We start from the raw sequence: 18,128 nt of genomic DNA, 5'->3' as shown, positions 1-18,128 counted from the left end.
ACGGAGCGCTCGCTGATTTTGCGCCTGAGTGGTGCGCTTCATTGAGCAGGCGGGCCATGACGGAACTGCTCCGTCATAAGCACAGCCCACCCGAGGGCCGTGACGGAGCGGTTCCGTCATAAGCGTCAGAGTGCCGCGCGGCCGCCCCACCCCATTGGCGCTACAGCGGATTGCCGCCGCAGCGAAAGGATTAAAGCACCGGCTAGCGTGTTCCTGGCCTCCAGTAATCTCTAAGCTACAATAACAATTTCAAGATAACTCTGCCATTAATGTTCCTCCTGGAGAAAGATCGGAGATTTGTTTAGTTGATGTTTTGACTGATCATAAAATAGCGCAGATGGTTAATATGCCAGCTGCAAAGGAAGTATACCAGGCTGATCACGCAGTGCCTATAATGTAAATAGATCAGTGGGTTACTGCTTTTCTAAGACACATCCTTTTGTTACTTAAGTTAAAATCCTAATATAGAACAGTGAGTTATTAATCTATATCAAAGAACTGCATGCACGCTGCGAAGTATAGACTAGAGCATAGATTAATGAGGTAAAAAGGGTTTATTTGGGTAGAAACTGGTTCTTGTTATTAGAGAAAACCCCCAACTACGGTGTTCCTTTTTCAGTTCTGAGCTTGTTGTGCTTCTCCAGATCAAGCACTCTTAACCCCTTCGCTAAGGGGGTGGGGCGGCCGCGCAGCGGTTCCGTGCTTGTGACGGAACCACTCCGTCACGGCTCGCGGGTGAGCTGTGCTTGTGACGGAACGGTTCCATCACGAACCCGCCCGCCCATTAATTCGTCAGCGCAGGCGCGGAATTCGCGGCGCACAGGTGCGGAGAGCGGGCCGTGACGGAACCGTTCCGTCACAAGCACAGCTCACCCGAGGCTTGTGATGGAACGGTTCCGTCACAAGCATGCAAGGGGTTAAACTGTACTGCCTACCAGTATGGATGACGTCACTCCTACACCCTGAAGTCCTCTGGATTATGTGCCATTTGCAATGTACAGATTCACACATGTATGATTCATTGTCTCTGTGTAAAATGTGTGTGTGGTTCAAAGTGCTACAACACCCGACTCTGGTATGAGTGGCACTATATAACTAATTAAATGCATCTGAAAGAGAGTGGGTATGGAGACTTGATGGGCACTGTTAAAAGGTGGTGGTGAGGAAATCCACGGAGGAGGTGGTCACTACCTCCACCATGGATGGGGGGCAACAAACATTGTTAAACCGGGCGCCACAAGAGTTAAAGCCGGTCCTGGTTGTCAGGGAAAGAGTGCCAGCCTCTGCAAGGTAACCTGAACAACAGGGAGTTGTCAGTTGTATTTTTTATGTGACAACTTATTAATTTGATAGGTAATTAGTTATTTTAGAAAGCAAATCTTGATCTAAAGATTCTGAAAGTTTTCTCAACTACAAAATGTAGCATACATGTGTTCAGGTGGTTTTGTGAAATCAATACCTGCTTAGCCAGAGGATTTTTTTCAACATTGGCTGAAGTTAGAGCTATGGAGTACATGAGTCCATACAAAGTAAAATATCGCAGAAGTAAAGTGGCTTAGGACTGGCTGATCCCAAAGAACTGAGCATTTTGGAGAACTACTGGTGAGCAAGAAGGTGGCAGTGGCAGAGGGAAAAAGGGCACCAAGGAAAACAGCAGATTCCATTTCCTACACAATCCTAGTGGCAGCAACTATTTTGTGAAGTAAAAAAACAACAATTCTATGTTTGGTCCCTGAGTGATTTTTCACTAAATGTAATGTGTAGGTCCTCAGAATATAATTAGTTGGATATGGTTGGATATGGTGAATTTGGTATGGCTATAATGAGATGGAATAACTTGGATCCAACAAAAACCCTTGTAAACTCAATCGAAGAACCATTTCTAATTAATTGTGTCTTGTTGTAGCTGCCGAAGAGAGAGTTTGATATTTTGCATGCAGTGGGACTTTTGTATGTTGAGCAACAAAAAAAAACATATCAAGCGTATAACGCATCAATTTTCAAAACTACACAAGTCTCTTCCTTGTAACTTGCCTCTTCAGCTTACAATTGCACACATTGGAAAAAGAAATCTGGGCCCAAATCTAGTAAAGCTCTTCTCAAGCACTCTCACAATGCCACTGGAGGCAAAAGGTAGTGTATCATTTTAAAGTGCTAAATTGTGTCCTGCAAGCTCCGGCGTGAACTGTAGTAAATGCAGGCCTTCGTCTCAGCTCTAGTAGTATGCCAGAGATATAGAACAAAGAACATTTATCCACATGAGATGTGTCTATTTAAATAGAAGTCTTCCGCATAGCCATTGATTATCCCAAAATTATTGTATGGATCTGGCCCTCTTGGATTTATGTTGGACATCCATGGCATTGTACATTAGGGCCCTTGTGTTTTAAACTAGCATTTTACTTGAAACGGTGGGCAAGTACAAGGGATTACTAACTGCAAAATACAGAGGGAAATAGCGATTCCTCAATAAAGAGATCAAAACATCGCGAGGAAAATTGCACCTATAAATAGATATGTAAAGCTTTGCAAACCATGCAATCCCAACGAGGATTTTTACACATGTAGCCTCATATTGACAACAGTAGGAAACCCTATACATTTCGAATAATTGAAAGGGAGTTAAAAAAAAAATTATTGATAGTTTAAATCATGATACAATATATACATATATAGATAAATACAGGGTAAAGTGCAACGTGCATAAGTGCTCAATATAAATTACATTGAGCGACCCAACAAGAATACCTGAGTAGATCATTCTGTAAACATTAGGATTAGGATTCTTAAAGACACAAATTCTCCATATAGAATCACATTTTGCATAATTCCTCATTCCACCAAAGACAAATACGAAATAAAAAGCCATATATTGTACAGTTTCTCAGTCAACAATATTATTACCCAGATCCCAGACTAATTTCCTATGGGCCCCCAATGTTTCTCAAATTTCCTGAGCGATGTGATTATCACTGCCCTGTATGTCAAGCGCGCGCTAAGGTGCTGATATATGTAAGAGGTATTTCCTCTCAGTTTGTACCTGTAAAGGGAAAAAGGACAAACAAGAGACACATAAAGTTAAAAAACGCAAAATTGTCAACCACGCACCTGGGTAGGTCAGCGCCTGGTGCATAGACGTGTGAGCGAATAAGGCGGGGTGTAGGCGCTTGTGGTGGTACGTGGCAATTGCCAGTTTGGTATATGCGCTACAGGTGCTTGTACCTAGATGCATAAAATCAATGTGCAAATTATCTACAAGTAGGATGCTTACTCCTCTCTATAGAGGACAAAGCTCCCTGGACTTCCTCCGGAGGGTCGGGACTTATTAGCACTCTGGAAGTGGAGAAAAGGGAGAAAAAAGGTAATGTCTAAAAAGATGGGGAGGTCACACGCTGCTAGCGGCGAAGTGCTACACGCTCAGTTATGGCCAAAGGCAGCATGACTGGCGACTGTACAGCGAGCGGGGACTGGCCTCCTTACTTACTTGGCTGTGTCTCCAGGCACAATGGAGCACCTGTGAACCGGTCGCAAGGTCCAAAGGAACTGAGTGCTTGGAGAAGGAGGTTTTAAATACCCTCTCTTGATCACAGGTGTAGCTCGTTGAGGACGGGCATGGTCTGTGTGAGTAGCGTGCTCCCAGCGCTACTCTCAGTGGGCGTGTCTATCTCTAGCCAGCATCTGTGGGATAGACAGAGATGAAAGATGCATGCATTCATGCCCTATACAATTGTCGTGGCAGTAGTCTCCGCAATGGTTGCATAATAAAGAATTTTATGCAATGAAGGATTTTTATGAAATAAAGGAATTCGCTGCCTTGTGTGTTATTAAACAATAAGGGATAACAAAATAAAAATAAAGATAAAATAAAAAGTGTATGACTGGGCAAAGGTGCTGACCCCAACCCCTAGTTAGTGCATTGTGGTGGGCGGTGCAGCGCTCATGTGAGCTATGCTCTGCTATTTGGTAAAGAGGAAGGTCACTGGTTACTGGTAGTGTTTAGGCCGTGCATGGAATAGAGGCATGTGTTTTAGCATGGATCCCGGGTGATGCCGTCATTCCGCATGGGCCTTTTGCAAACGTTTCACTGGTGGGCTCCACTAGGCCTATCCTATCCCACTTCTCATCGTCTTTGTGTGTCGGTGACGTTTCAGATGATTCTCAACACTATCAGGTTATGGTTGCACAACACAGACGCTTGTATCTCTGGGCTTGTCCGGTCTCTGGCATGGAGGTGGTTGAACTTGTTCCAGAAGATTGATCACTCATGATCAGGTTGGCCGGCTTTGACCACTTTGATGTCAATCGTAGCAAGGAGTCTAGTCACTGAGTAAGTATGTATTCTTTATTCCCCAAGAATGACCGGATCATTTTTTATTGGCTTCTGGTCAGCATGACATATTTCCTACTGCTGCTCAAGATGCTGTGCCAGCTTCTAGCATCCATGCAGTTTTATGATGACATTCCTACGCATGGCATGCACAATAAACGTCATCAATGGCAGAAGCAATTTGATCTCACTTGCGGAAATTTAACAGCAGCATGTACTTAAAAATCATTATGAACTTTCCGCTTTCTGAAGCCACATAATCAAGCGCCCTTTCTGTTGGGCTCTGCATGGCAGCTGATTAGAGAGCAGTTGTATTGATTAAACATCTGCTTCTCGCGGATTTCGCCCCAGGTCGCTAGTGCCCTTTACCACCACGGCTCTAGCGATCACGCAAGAGTTGCTGTTTCCTTCTTCGCCAATCAAAGGCTGAAGGCCAGCAGGCAATTAGCCAGCAGTGTTTCTCCTTCGCCTTGGTCCAGGAGGACAGCAGTGACCTTTCGCTATAGGTCTGAGACTCAACGAAGAGGTGGGCTGAATGGAGCGCTAAACAGGAACTGTCACAGATGGACAAATTGTACGGTCCCCACAAATTGGGGTTATTTTGTTAGGGAGTTTAGAGAAACTTATTATGATGTTGAGTGAATTATTTTCAGAGCAGAAGGTAGATAAGCAGGCACAATTTACAGTTTCTTTGATGTTGTTTGAGTCTAGGTAGAAATAGGATGAGTCTACTTTGTGTTATCCTAACTCATCAGTTCTGGTTTAGACTCCCTACCTGTGAAGAGGAGTTCCCCCTGAAGTTGGGAGGGATAACGGAAGCTAATTCCATCCATGCTGATTGATAAGAGAGGCTGACTTCCTGGTGCATGCAAACATTTATGAGGCTGTGCGTCACTTTTACGCCGCCGGTGCGTCACTTTTTGTGACGCACCAGTGGCGTAAAAAATGCGCCATATTTACAAAGTGATGCATCTAGGTAGATGCGTCACTTTGTAAACCCCTGCACCACATTATACCTGCGCCAGGTATAATGTATGCAAGGGGGGTGTTTTGACGCAAGAAAGGTTCATGGAAGTGACGCAGTGAAATCTATAAGATTTCACTGCGCCATTTCTTGGCCACTAATGACGCAGGCACTAAGAACATGGGACTTGCCCATGTGAAAGTACACATTGCTGGAGTTGCGTCACTTTTGTGACACACTCCAGCAATGCGTCACTTTTGCGCCTACAGATACGTCAGAACTACTGACGTATCTGTAACTCCTTGCGCCATGATGCATCATATTATAAATATGACACATCAATCATGACGCAAGGAGTGCGCACTGAGAAGTGACACATCGCTGCTTTCACGCATCGATGCGTCATTTCTCATAAATGAGGCCAGATATTTTTAATTAATTGTTGGTACCCAGAGTGGGTAGTCACAAGGGGCTTTTGCTCCCTATGTGAAGTACAATTGTGTGTCTCACCTCGCCATCTTTCTACTTGCAACACTCCTGATCTGTTGAAAAACACTGCAGAGCTGCACGTTGGTGTTGCCTTTGCAACCCCCAGAAAAGTGCGCCATATGTGCCAGGCTTATGTGACCAATGTATAGAAACGGATATTTGCCTAGAAAATTAGACAAAATACGTCTCTGTCCATGCTGATTTATTACCCACACTGCGCTATTGTACCCTATCTGTTTTCAGAAATAAGTTAAAACAGAATTGTTTTAAGAAGTTCATGGCTCTAGCAGAGGAGTGTTCTTGTCCTTCCATCTCATCGTTATAATACTGATGAAGAGGATGGATATACAACCATGCGTGCAAAACACAATGGGCCCAATTCACAGAACTAACTTAAGACAAAATCCTAAACGTACTACTTTTGATATTCACAGAAGTTAGGATTTTGTCTTAAGTTTGTCTTAAAACAGACTTAAGACAGACTTAAGTTAGGATTTTGTCTTAAGTCTGTCTTAAGACAAACTTAAGACAAAATCCTAACTTCTGTGAATACCAAAAGTAGTAAGTTTAGGATTTTGTCTTAAGTTAGTTCAGTGAATCGGGCCCAATGAGTTAAAAATCAATTTTAATTGATGAATTGTGTTTTCCTATTCGTATTAAGGTTGGTGAACTTCTAAGAGAATTCAGTAAAAGCTTGCTGTTTAACTGTTGTACAAGTTATTTTGCAGTGCCATTAATGAAATATTACAGGGAGGCAATTCTTCCAACTCCAATGATACCCCAATGACCTCTTAAACCACTATAATGACTACCATGACATGTATTAAAATTTGTTGGTGACGTATTTTTGCATCCAGTGTTTTCCTATTGTAGGAAATTGGGTTACTGGTTGAGGGTAGTGAAACCCTACTTAAATAGCAGCAACAATTCTTATCAGGGAGAAACACAAGCAACACCCAAATTAAGCTGTGCTCAACCCTCTGGTAGCTTGGCACAATAGCAGCCAGACTTAACTTAGATGCAATGTGTAAAGTATTTATGCAGCACTTCAAACAGTAATACAATGGAAAGACAAATCCCTCACCGTTTTAGAAAAATAGAGTAAATTAGTAGAACTGGAAATATACAATTTTAAATACTTAGGTAAAAATAGCGCCTAAAATGTAAAAGCGCCTACTATGGTTATCTGGTTGTGCTGATCTGGGACAAAGACACAATGTCAGGCTGACCACGATGGAACATGGGCCGGATACAGGGATCAAGTTAGGTTAGCTGAACAAAGTACCTTAAATACTGGTTGCAGAGCGTGGTGCGGTCCCTCTTCGAGTATGTGTCATGCAGCAGCGGTTTTGGGGAATGGCGGGGATGTGATGCAAGGTCCTGCATCGAGGATGCACCGTCCACCGGTGGTTCCAAAGAGCTCCGGGGTCCTGTGTTGGGGATGTCCCGCAGCGGCAGTTCTGACATGGAGCCGCAAGGTAATGCATCGCACTGCGTTGGTTCTACTTGGACCACAGCTGGGCGGCAGAGTGCCTTCAGGTCCACTTCGAAGGGCCCATGATTGGGGTGGAAACACTTGGAGGGCAGGATTCACAGCAGACAGAGACCAGGTGCAGGGATCGAGGGAGTTGGTGCCTTTTCTGTCCCTGAGGTTCTGATCAGGAGGCCTGCCAACTAGCTCTTGGAGTCACTCTGGTGTTCCTGGGTTCAAGGTGCAAATCCAGGCCCTCACACCCAGGCAGAAGTGCAGCAGAGTAGCATTCCATATTACAACAGAGCAGCACAGAAGTCCTTCTAATTCTTCCACTCGTTCAGAGGTGTACCGAAGAATTGGATTTGATGGTCCAATATTTATACCTGGTTGCCACTTTGAAGTAGGAGAAGCTTCAAATGTCCTCCTCTGACAGAGGTGTATTACATTTCCTGCCTCTGCCTCAGCTTGTCTCTGGGCACAAAAGACTAGTGTGCAATGCTTTGTGAGTGTGCTGAGACGGAGTCTTTGTGATGTGCAAGTGTGGTAGGTGACAGCTTCGACCTCGCTACCAAGTCAGTGATAGCCCAACCTGCGAACACCTATTCTCCTTTGTCTAACTGTCTGGGAGAAACACACAAAGACCAATTGCCAGCTACACCAAGTCATGTGACCTAGGATACAGTCTGCAAGAACCAAATGGCTAGGACAAGAACATGAGTAACAATGCAGGGTAGAGACTGCAAGCAGTGTGCACTGTTTCTAGGAATACTATATTCCACATTTACTAATTCTCTTTGTAAAAAATCAATAAACTTCAATGACTGTTTGTACAACCATTCTTTTATCTCTAGGAAAATTCAAGAACCTTATTTTCACTTGGCATATATTAGTAAACAATTACATCATTTGTACTTATGGTTGCAGTACATGTATGTGTACATATATTCAATACTATTTCTATCTATACATTTAGATGCCTAAAAAAAGGCATGTGGTTGATAAATTCAAAAAGGTGAAAAAAAGACAAATGAGTATCGTATTGATTTGATGACAGGAAATCCAATGCTCAATGCATTTCGGGATATAACTTTCCCTTCGTCGGGGGCTATGTCCTAAAACATAAAAGGGCAACATCTGTATCTGTTTCTGAAAAATGTAATGTGAAAGAACACATCAGGGGGGGTCCCTATTATTAATGATCTTTGAAAGGTGAGGTAGAGATCTCTTATCATTGTGCATATCATGCAGATGTAGTTAAACGTGATACATTACCAATAATTTGAGAATCGAGTATAAAACAAGAAAGAACACCCTCGTGAATCAATAGCTGGGATAGATAATGGTGGAAATAATTGCTCATCCAGTCTACATAGTAACACTGCCCATACACCGAAAGTGTAAACCACCTCAAAATCACCTAGTACCTGTCCTGGCTATTCGGTACACTTCTTAGAGATGCAGAGTCCTTGAGAATGATTTCTTTTACAGACTCTCACCTAGAAAAACATGAGGATTGAGTACTGTAATGAAGGAGAGACTAAATAAAAACTGGTATAAACCCCAACAAATATTGAGTTTATGGGGTGGACATACGTGTAAATCTTAACAGGAGTCCCAATTATCGTAATTGAATGCCCAATACCGTAGATCAACATAATAACAATTACGGGCGACCGCTGTTTGAAACTTGCAACAATGTATATGTCATAAACGAACCTTCACTACCGTAACCATTCTAAAGCTTAGCTTTAGAATGGTTACGGTAGTGAACCTTCACAATGATGTAATTGTTTACTAATATGTGCCATTTAAAAATAAGGTTCTTGAATTTTCCTAGAGATAAAAGAATGGTTGTACAAACAGTCATTGAAGTTTATTGATTTTTTACAAAGCGAATAAGTAAATGTGGAATCTAGTATTCCTAGGAACAGTGCACACTGCTTGCAGGCTCTACCCTGCATTGTTACTCTAGTTAATAGCTGTGATGCCAACACAAGTTTGTAGTGTAGCACCCTTAAAGACTACATGTTAACATTGATTATTTAAGTTACAGAATAATTTAGAGTGCACCTCGTGTTCTAACTCTCACATAGAACAAGAGCATGCCAACTTTCTTAAGGTGGTATTTTCAGAATTGTGACTGAAAATCCAATCTTACCATTAAAGAGGGTTTTAAATTACAATTCTCTAGAGACCGAACTCAAATTTGGTACCTGCTCCCAATTGAAAGTTAATACTTATTAAATTTATGAAGGTAACCAAATGTTATCCTATGGGAGAGGTAGGCCTTACAGAAGTGGAAAATGAATTTAGGAGTTTTTAACTACCAGCACATGTAAAACTTAAAAATACATGTGCACATTTTTAAACACACTGCACCCTGCCCTGTGGGCTATGTAGGACTTACCGTAGTACTGACATATAAGTATTAAAAAGGAAGGTTTATGCCTAGCAAAAGGTTTTTTTGCCTATTTGCCAGGTTGAATAAGCAGTTTAAAACTGCACAGACAGGTTGCATTGGCAGGCCTGAGACATGTTTAAGGGCTACTTAAGTGGGTGGCACAATGAGTGCCGCAGGCCCTGGTACTTGTGGTACCACTTTACTAGGGACTTACAAGTAAATTAAATGTTGCAATTGGATCCAAACCAATTTCAACATGTTTCTGAGTAGCAAGTACCAAAAAATAACAGCAAAAACAGTGCCATGCTAGTCCAGCATGAACCCTTATTGACATACAAATGTTGATTGAGACACATGCATCAATACCAAACAATGCTAATATATAAAAAAAAGGAAGATAAAGAAGTAGAGGGGTGAGAAAATAAGCCATAGACGGAGGAAAGAATACAAAAGAAGGGCAGAAGTAAAGAAAGGAGGGAAGGCAGACCTACAAAGCAAGGAAGAGAGGGTGTGGAGATGGGCCCAAGTATAGTAATGCAGTGGGGAGGGGGGTGAATTAACTGTGATGAGGTAGCATCAAGAGTCATGGTGAAATGGGGGGGCATCCTGCAGAGAGGGGGACCACGTGAAAAGAAAATTATCCAGCCGCTGTCTGTGCAGGTAACAGAGGTGGGGCGGTGGGGCAGTGGGGCTGTATAATAGGGGATTCAGAGGGACGAAGCCGAGGAAAAATTTATTGTTTATTTCATTTTCCCTTGGCATCATCCCTCAGAAACCCCCCTTACACGGCCCCACCTCCCCACCGCTATTACCTGCATGGACCGCAGCTGAAATTATCTGCTCTGTCTGTTGACCTGTAAATAACCCTTTCATAGGACGCAGTCTTGTACATCTTCACAAGCCATTCTTCATGCGACGCAGTTGTGGAGAATGCCAATGTTGCATAATACAGATTGTGACAGCTGTAAGGGCAGTGACGAGCAGATCCTAGGCATGGCAGGTCAACTCGTAAAGGTCTGATAAGTCATGGAGGAAAATTAGGGGATCCGGAAGTGGTGAGTCCACAGATTCCCGGAGCGTAGACCCCATTGCTGTCCAGAAGAGGTGAATGACAGGACAATACAGTAAGATATGAAGTATATCACAGGGCCTGTGATTGCATCACCAGCTGGCAGAGTGAGGGAGCAACCCTATGAGAGCACACGCACTTTACCACTGGTTAGCAGTGGTAAAGTGTGCAGAGTCCTAAAGCCAATAAAAACAAATTCAGCAACAACAGGTGGAGTAAGTCACAAGGTTTGGGAGAAGACCATCCTAGGGCTGACAGATCTAATAACCATGGAACAGTCAACCTTGCTACAGGTTAAAATAGCTTTTAGGACTTTTACACTGTAATAGCATGTGTAACATTAAACCCCTACACGTCTTACTTTTAATTACCATGTACCCTGACTTGGGGCTTACAATTATTATTTAAAAGGAAGGTTTTGATCTGTCAAAAGGGTCTATTTTGACAGGTCAAATTGCAATCTTAAAACTGCCAACTGTGGTGTGCCTCTGTAGCGGTGATGCAATAGGTGCTGCAATCCACTAGTGGTGTTTAAGTCATCTGAAGATTACCTTGCCGCTCGCCTAGAGGATTTCTGGTGCTGTAATTATCGCCCTTCGCTACAGGAGTAGCTTTGAAGACTGTCCATCTGCCACTGCTTCCAGAGTGAGGAAAGGACCAACTTCGTGGCCGCAGAGGAGGTGAGAGGCATGGCCCCCGGGACTGCGAGGACCAGCATTCACCATCAACAGCTGGGTCCTCTTCCCACGTGAGCCGCGCCCCCTCCCAGTGCCACGCCCCCACCGGATTGCTCATAACCTCTCGCGGCCCCCGCTACGCGGGAGCCGCTCGCCTAGAGGATTTCTGGTGCTGTAATTATCGCCCTTCGCTACAGGAGTAGCTTTGAAGACTGTCCATCTGCCACTGCTTCCAGAGTGAGGAAAGGACCAACTTCGTGGCCGCAGAGGAGGTGAGAGGCGCGGCCCCCGGGACTGCGAGGACCAGCATTCACCATCAACAGCTGGGTCCTCTTCCAGCGTGAGCCGCGCCCCCTCCCAGTGCCACGCCCCCTGTCTGCCAAATCGAATTTAAGTAAGCCCAGTAACGCGCATCGCGGGACGCGCGCGGGTCGTAGCCCGGGGCGAAGACCGGGCAAAGAGCGGGCCGTTTGAGGCCGTTCGAGAACGTGAGGAGACCGGACCGGGCCTTCCCTCTTAGTTCTGCATAAACGGACCTCATTCGTACGTCCCACTCTAACTATTGTCCACCCACTCATCAAGACTCCGTGAAACCCTTCTATTGAAAATGAACACCAGGGGTAGTAAGTCCAAGAAGGTAAAAAAGGGAGGGATTGGCGAACAGCTGTTAGGGCCTATGGACGATTTTATCACCAAGGCAAACACTTTCATTGACCAAAGCATCAGCCTAATAGAGGGCAGAGTATCTACTGACCTCGCTATCGCGAGGCGATCCTCTATGGGGCCATTGGCCACAGCAAGATCCCCAGAGGGTACCTTAGCACAATCGTTGCAAGGCAATAATAGACTCAGTCTCCCGAATGTCGTAGACCTCTCAGCCTCCCAACTTTCTCTATCACTCTTAAACTCTGATCTAGAAAAAACACCCGAAATTCTACGCGATCACACACCAGAGGAAGTAAGACAAGCAAGAGGGAGGAGGGAGGGGGCTGTCAAGAAAAGAAAGGACAAGCACAAAGTAGACAAAACCACAGTCATTGACACGGCTGACTTAACTGATCCAACAGTAACTTCAAACTCGGTAGGTCCTATCCTTAAAACGGTTGACATTACTGACCATCAGGTACTGGTACATCATTCCTCATTTAACAATATTCCAAGCACCATCGCCTCAGGTTCACCTGTTCTAATTCCTCACAGCAATGAACCTGACACCCTGGAGCTGGTAAACAAAATAACCTCATTATTACACTCTTTTTTTTTACCTCTTGAAACCAGATTAACTAACATCGAGAATCAATTGTCAAAAATATCAAAATCCATCCAATGCAGGCCAATTCAAGAATTTCAAAAAAAGGGAATAGACAATCTGGCCGCACCCGTCCCACAAAAGAAAAAAACAACTTTAGCCTGTCCTCTACCCAAACAACAATTAGTAGTAAAAGTCCCCACAGTGGCGAAATCCCCCCCGAAAGCTATAATACCAACCCCTCAGAGCAATATAGTTTCAAAAACCCCTGCAACAAAAACAACAGTTCTAAAAACGCCAGTCCCTAAAACACCAGCTCCCACAATTTCTGCCCAAAAAAAACCAAACCCCATAGTGAAAAAAGGAACCACGAGAGGAGCTCATGAGGGCAGACTCTATACGAATCTGCCACCTGAAGCATCACCATTCGTGGTTGTGATGACTGGGGTACCAGAACTAACGGGGGAGACCACAGAGCCTAATTGGTCCTTAAAAAATAAGGTCCAATATTGGCTAAACACAAATCGACCTACTCCCCCAAACTGGTCAAGTAGGATAGCAACGGTATCCAGGACCCCATGGGTGGGACACACCAAAAAAGTAATACAGGGAGACTGCATTGTGATTACTTTCGAGGATCCAAGAGTTGTCGAGTACATATGCTCCTGGGAACAACACAATACAAGTGGTGGGATTGACACAAAGTGTTTTTCCTTCTTCTACCCCAAGAAACACCAAAACAGCCACTTTAATGAATTTGACAATATTTGGCGCAAAGCAGTCCCACAGCCCTGGGAATTTACCATCCCCAGACCAAAAATGGCCCGCGACAAAATGAACATGAGACCCCTTGGTGGCCAGTAGACCCCAATTATTAGCAACAGGAGGGTCCATGGCAGATCGTGGGACCCCGTAACAGAGGAAGGGAATGGGACCAATGGGGTGCACCACCGCAGCGACCATACAGACCTATCTATAGAGAAATACCACACTGGGAAAATTGGTCGGGTATACCGACCATGAATCGGTTCAGCGGCCTAGAAATGGTCGATTGACCATCACCCGAAACTCCCACTCATGAACAACTTATCTCACCCCAAGATCTCGCATGGAGGACGACCGCAGGTCAAGAGAATAGGACACAACCCCTGTCCGTTATTTTCTGGAATATTGCGGGTCTCCGCCCCAAAATAGAGGACGGCTCAGCTGCCCATTTTCTTGAAGAAGGCAAGATAATATGCCTACAAGAAACATGGGCTACGAAAGAGCTGCATATTGTGGGTTATAAAACATTTTTCTCCCCAGCCCTTCCAAGTAGTGCGGGCAGGCCTAAGGGGGGATTGGTTACATATATAGCGAATACAATTCCAAGTCTGAAGTTATTAAAAACAGAATCCACCCCAAATTTCCAATTGTTTTCCCTTTCAGTAGGAAAAGAAGCCATTGTTATTTTAATAAACTTTTATAATAATTTAGAGGAGGACCATTTCATTAACACCCTTTCGATAATTCAGGAAAAAATTGCCAAATATAGACAACTGTATAAAAAAAAGGCCACTGTCCATCAATTATGGGGAGGGGACTTTAATCTACACCCCTGCCCACGCTTGAGCAATCAGAATTGCGGGTTAGTGGACGAGTACGATAATCCTCTCGTGCACTTTCACCATGATGGAACAGGGGAAGCAATGAACAATCTTCTTACAGACCTTGAATTATCAATAGCAAATAAGAAAAACCCTGTTAACAATGCATTAGAACCTACATACCTAGGGAGGGGGCACAAGACCACCATTGACTACATTCTTTCGACGGATGGGCTGAGGCATCTAATTAGGGACTTTACACTACTGGCAAACACTCTAAGCGATCATTCTGCGCTCAGATTGGATTTAGACCTCCTAAATCAATTAACGCATACAACAATAATCGCACACACTCTATCCCAAAATCGACTTGAATTGGGCAGAATAAACGGATTCACGTTAAAATGGGGAAAGATAGACCCCATCCAACTAACCAACAACCAAATAAAGACATTATATCCTAATATAATAAAATGTCTAGACCTGGAAACAGACGATAATACTATTCTCGAAAATTTTGAGATCATCTTGGACAAAATAAAAGTAATGTTGACTAGAAAAAACAATCAAAATAACACAAAACCATCAGGCTGGTTTAATCACGATTGCACCGTTTTGCAAACTAAGTTAAAAGAGGCTCTCAGACAATCGAAAAGAGATCAACAACTGATCCAGCATTTAAGGCTCCAGTACAAAAAGGTTAGGAAACTGAGGAAACAAGAGCTGAAACAGGCTCTATGGGACGACCTACATAAAAGCACACTTACAAGAAACAGGGAGTCCTTCTGGCGAATAGTAAAAACCCCCTTTCTATCCGATTCTAACAGACCCCAGATCGACGTGGCAATAGAAGAGGAAACCTGGGTAAACCATTTTTCTCACATTTTTAAATTAACATCCCCAACAGAAGAATTGTATCATTCCCTTACTCCCGTCGACTTTCCAATCAGCCTACAATTTGATATACTCGATGTAGTGCAGGCACAAAACTTAAGCAAAGGGGGCAAAGCGCCAGGACCAGATGGGGTGCCTGTAGATCTTTTTAAACATCTTCCGGATCTCTGGGCCCCCATACTGACAAGAGTATGCATTGCGGCAGCGAAATTGGGATTGATGGAGTCTTGGTCCAACTCCATCATGGTGCCTATATTTAAAAAGGGGGACCGCCAAGATGTCAAATGTTACCGTCCCATTTCTTTATTAGATTCTCTAGGAAAAGTAGTTGGTAGAATAGTCCTAGAACAACTCCAGCAATGGGCAGACGAAAGAAAGATCCTATCGGACTTACAATTCGGGTTCAGAGAAGGTTTTGGAACCGTAGAACAGGCCCTCAACCTAAGCATAATCGTGTCCAAGTACATCCACGCAAAGCAGGGGACAATGTACATGGTATATGTGGACTTGTCCTCTGCTTTCGATTGCGTATCCCACGCGAAGCTATGGACACTTTTGAGAGATATGGGGGTGGACCCTCCACTCCTGGATTTCCTAAGAGAACTATATGCGGAAGCTTCTGCGAGAGTGCGCCACGGGACAAAGGGAGAGCTTACTGCGTCATTTAGAGTAGAGCGGGGAGTCAGGCAGGGGTGCGTCCTTGCCCCCTTTCTCTTCTCCCTGTATACTAACGGGCTAGAGGAGAAGATGTTGAGGGGGGGGGGCAGGACCTGCCAAGATTAAGACAACGCCTGATCCCCGCACTGCTCTACGCGGATGACGCGGTTATCCTGGCCCGCACATTAATAGAACTCCAGAAATCCCTGAACAAATACGCTGAATTTATGAGCGCTTTAGACCTGCACATAAATGTCAAAAAAACTTTTGTTATGGTGGCTGGTGGAGGGCGAAAACGCACAAAGAATATCCACCTAAATGAACAAAAACTTGAGAGGACCCCCCAGTACCCTTATCTGGGCATAATGATAGATGAAAGACTAAATTGGAAAGCAGCCATTGAGTCCAGGAGACACCTTTTTAAGAGAGCTATCGTTGCTTTGATGAACTTTTCACAAAGACTCGGAAGGAGACCACCAGTTGAGTTGCTAAAAATTTACTCCGCAAAATGTCAAGCCATCGCTCTATATGGGGCCGGTGTATGGGGACACGCTGATGTTGGCTCTCTCCAAATAGCTGAGAACTCGTTTATGAGATTCCTTCTATCTGCCCCAAAGTGTTCTTCCATCTACGCATGTCATGCGGAACTGGGAATCCCCTACATAGAGGATTTGATAAAAGTTCAGCCACTGTTACTCTGGAGACGCAGTTGGTTATCGGACAAGAACATGCTGACTAAAAACATCCTAGAGGACTCAATGGCACTGGATCGTGCGCACAAAATAGCCTGGCTCACCTATGTCAGGCGCTTCTTCACAGACCTGGGCCTGGAAAGATACTATCTCACTCCTTAAACTCTAACTGAGATAACTAAGAAAGAGCTGAAGCAGAAAGCCATGAGCCATCTAGAGACTCTTAGAATTACTCTGCTTTCAACCAAACAATCTGTGCAACATGCAAATATGGTACAGCTCACTCCACAAATTCAGCCCTATCTCACATTGGAAATCAGCACATACGATAAGATGCTCCTGACTAGATTCAGACTCAACCTCTTCCATAGACTAGTGGCTTTCCCAAAAAAGAACACTTGGGATCCAAACCTGACTTATTGCCCATGTGACGATACCTCTCTACAGACTTGTATGCACACGATATTGTTTTGTAAATATTTTCAGCCCCATAGAAAAATTGGGTTATTCCCACTGCTAAAGTCTTGGGGTTTCAGACAATGTCGCCCGGCTATGCTATCCCTACAGATGCTAGACTCTGAGCGCACCTGTTATCATGTACTAAATTTTTTAAAATGCATTATTAGGCATAGGAATAATCTTTAATACTGAATGAATTTATTTCTTTTTTGGAGATTTTACTAATGTACTGTGTTACAATTCTTATTGTTGCTTTTATGGTTTTACAATGATAAAAACCGAATAAAGAATTTATTATTGAGAAACAGACCCAGACTCAAACTGGTCTGAATTTGTAGTGTTGTGCCATTCACAGAAATACTCCCTCTGTTCTGTGCCTGAGGCTAACATGGCAGACACACAAATCCAGCACAAAAATAACCCGCAATAAAAATAAAAACATCGGCAAAAACCAATAGGTCTCGCCTATGCTTCAGAAATGTTGTACAGCAGAGTGGCTGCTGTTCAGCATGTCTAAAAGTTATCGGGGTAAAGGAGAGTGGAGTATCGTAACGAAGAGTAGAGTGGAGTGTTATGAATTAGTGAACAGCGTTGTGCAATAGAGTTGAGTGTCATGTAGAGGAGTGTAATGGAGTGTCATGGAGTCGCATACATTGTTTTGGAGTGTCGTGGTGGGAGTAGAGTGTCAGAGTTGAAGGGCGTAGAGTAGAGTGTAGTGGCAAAGTTGAGTAGAGTGTTGTATAGTGGAGTGGCATAGAGTGTCATGGAGTGGTGTAGAGCAGAGTGTAGTAGCGTAGAAGGTGTTGTGTAGAGAAGAGTAAAGTGTTGTAGATTAGAGATGCGTAAAACCGAGTAGATTGTCATAGAGTGGAGTGGCATGGCGAGGAGTACAGTGGAGTGGAGTGCCATAGAATAGAGTGGAGTAAAGTGTCATGGAGTGGCATTGAGAGAGCTCATAGAGTATCATAGAGTGGAGTAGTGTCATAGAATGGCATAGAGTTGAGTACTGTGCTGAAGAGTGGAGTAGCATAGAGTGGAGTAGAGTGTCAGTGGAGCAGAGTTTAATGGAGTAGAGAATCGTAGAATGGAGCATTGTGGAGTGGAGTGTCGTAGAGTGGAGTAGAGTGACCTACAGAGAAGTGGCATAAAGTAAAGTGGTGCAGACTAGATTGGCATAGAGTGCAGTGGTG

General features: G+C 43.9%; 1 protein-coding gene across 1 annotated transcript in view; it reads left to right on the top strand.

The window, feature by feature from the left end:
• The window catches only part of PITPNM3 (PITPNM family member 3), a 1,845,859-nt gene that overhangs the window by 1,036,301 nt on the left and 791,430 nt on the right, over positions 1-18,128 (top strand). The gene's annotated exons all lie outside the window — the stretch shown is intronic.

The sequence above is a fragment of the Lissotriton vulgaris genome, chromosome 2_1 (genome assembly GCF_964263255.1).
Source record: "Lissotriton vulgaris chromosome 2_1, aLisVul1.2, whole genome shotgun sequence".
Classification (NCBI taxonomy): Eukaryota; Metazoa; Chordata; class Amphibia; order Caudata; family Salamandridae; genus Lissotriton; species Lissotriton vulgaris.
This window is presented reverse-complemented; position numbering and strand designations above follow the sequence as displayed.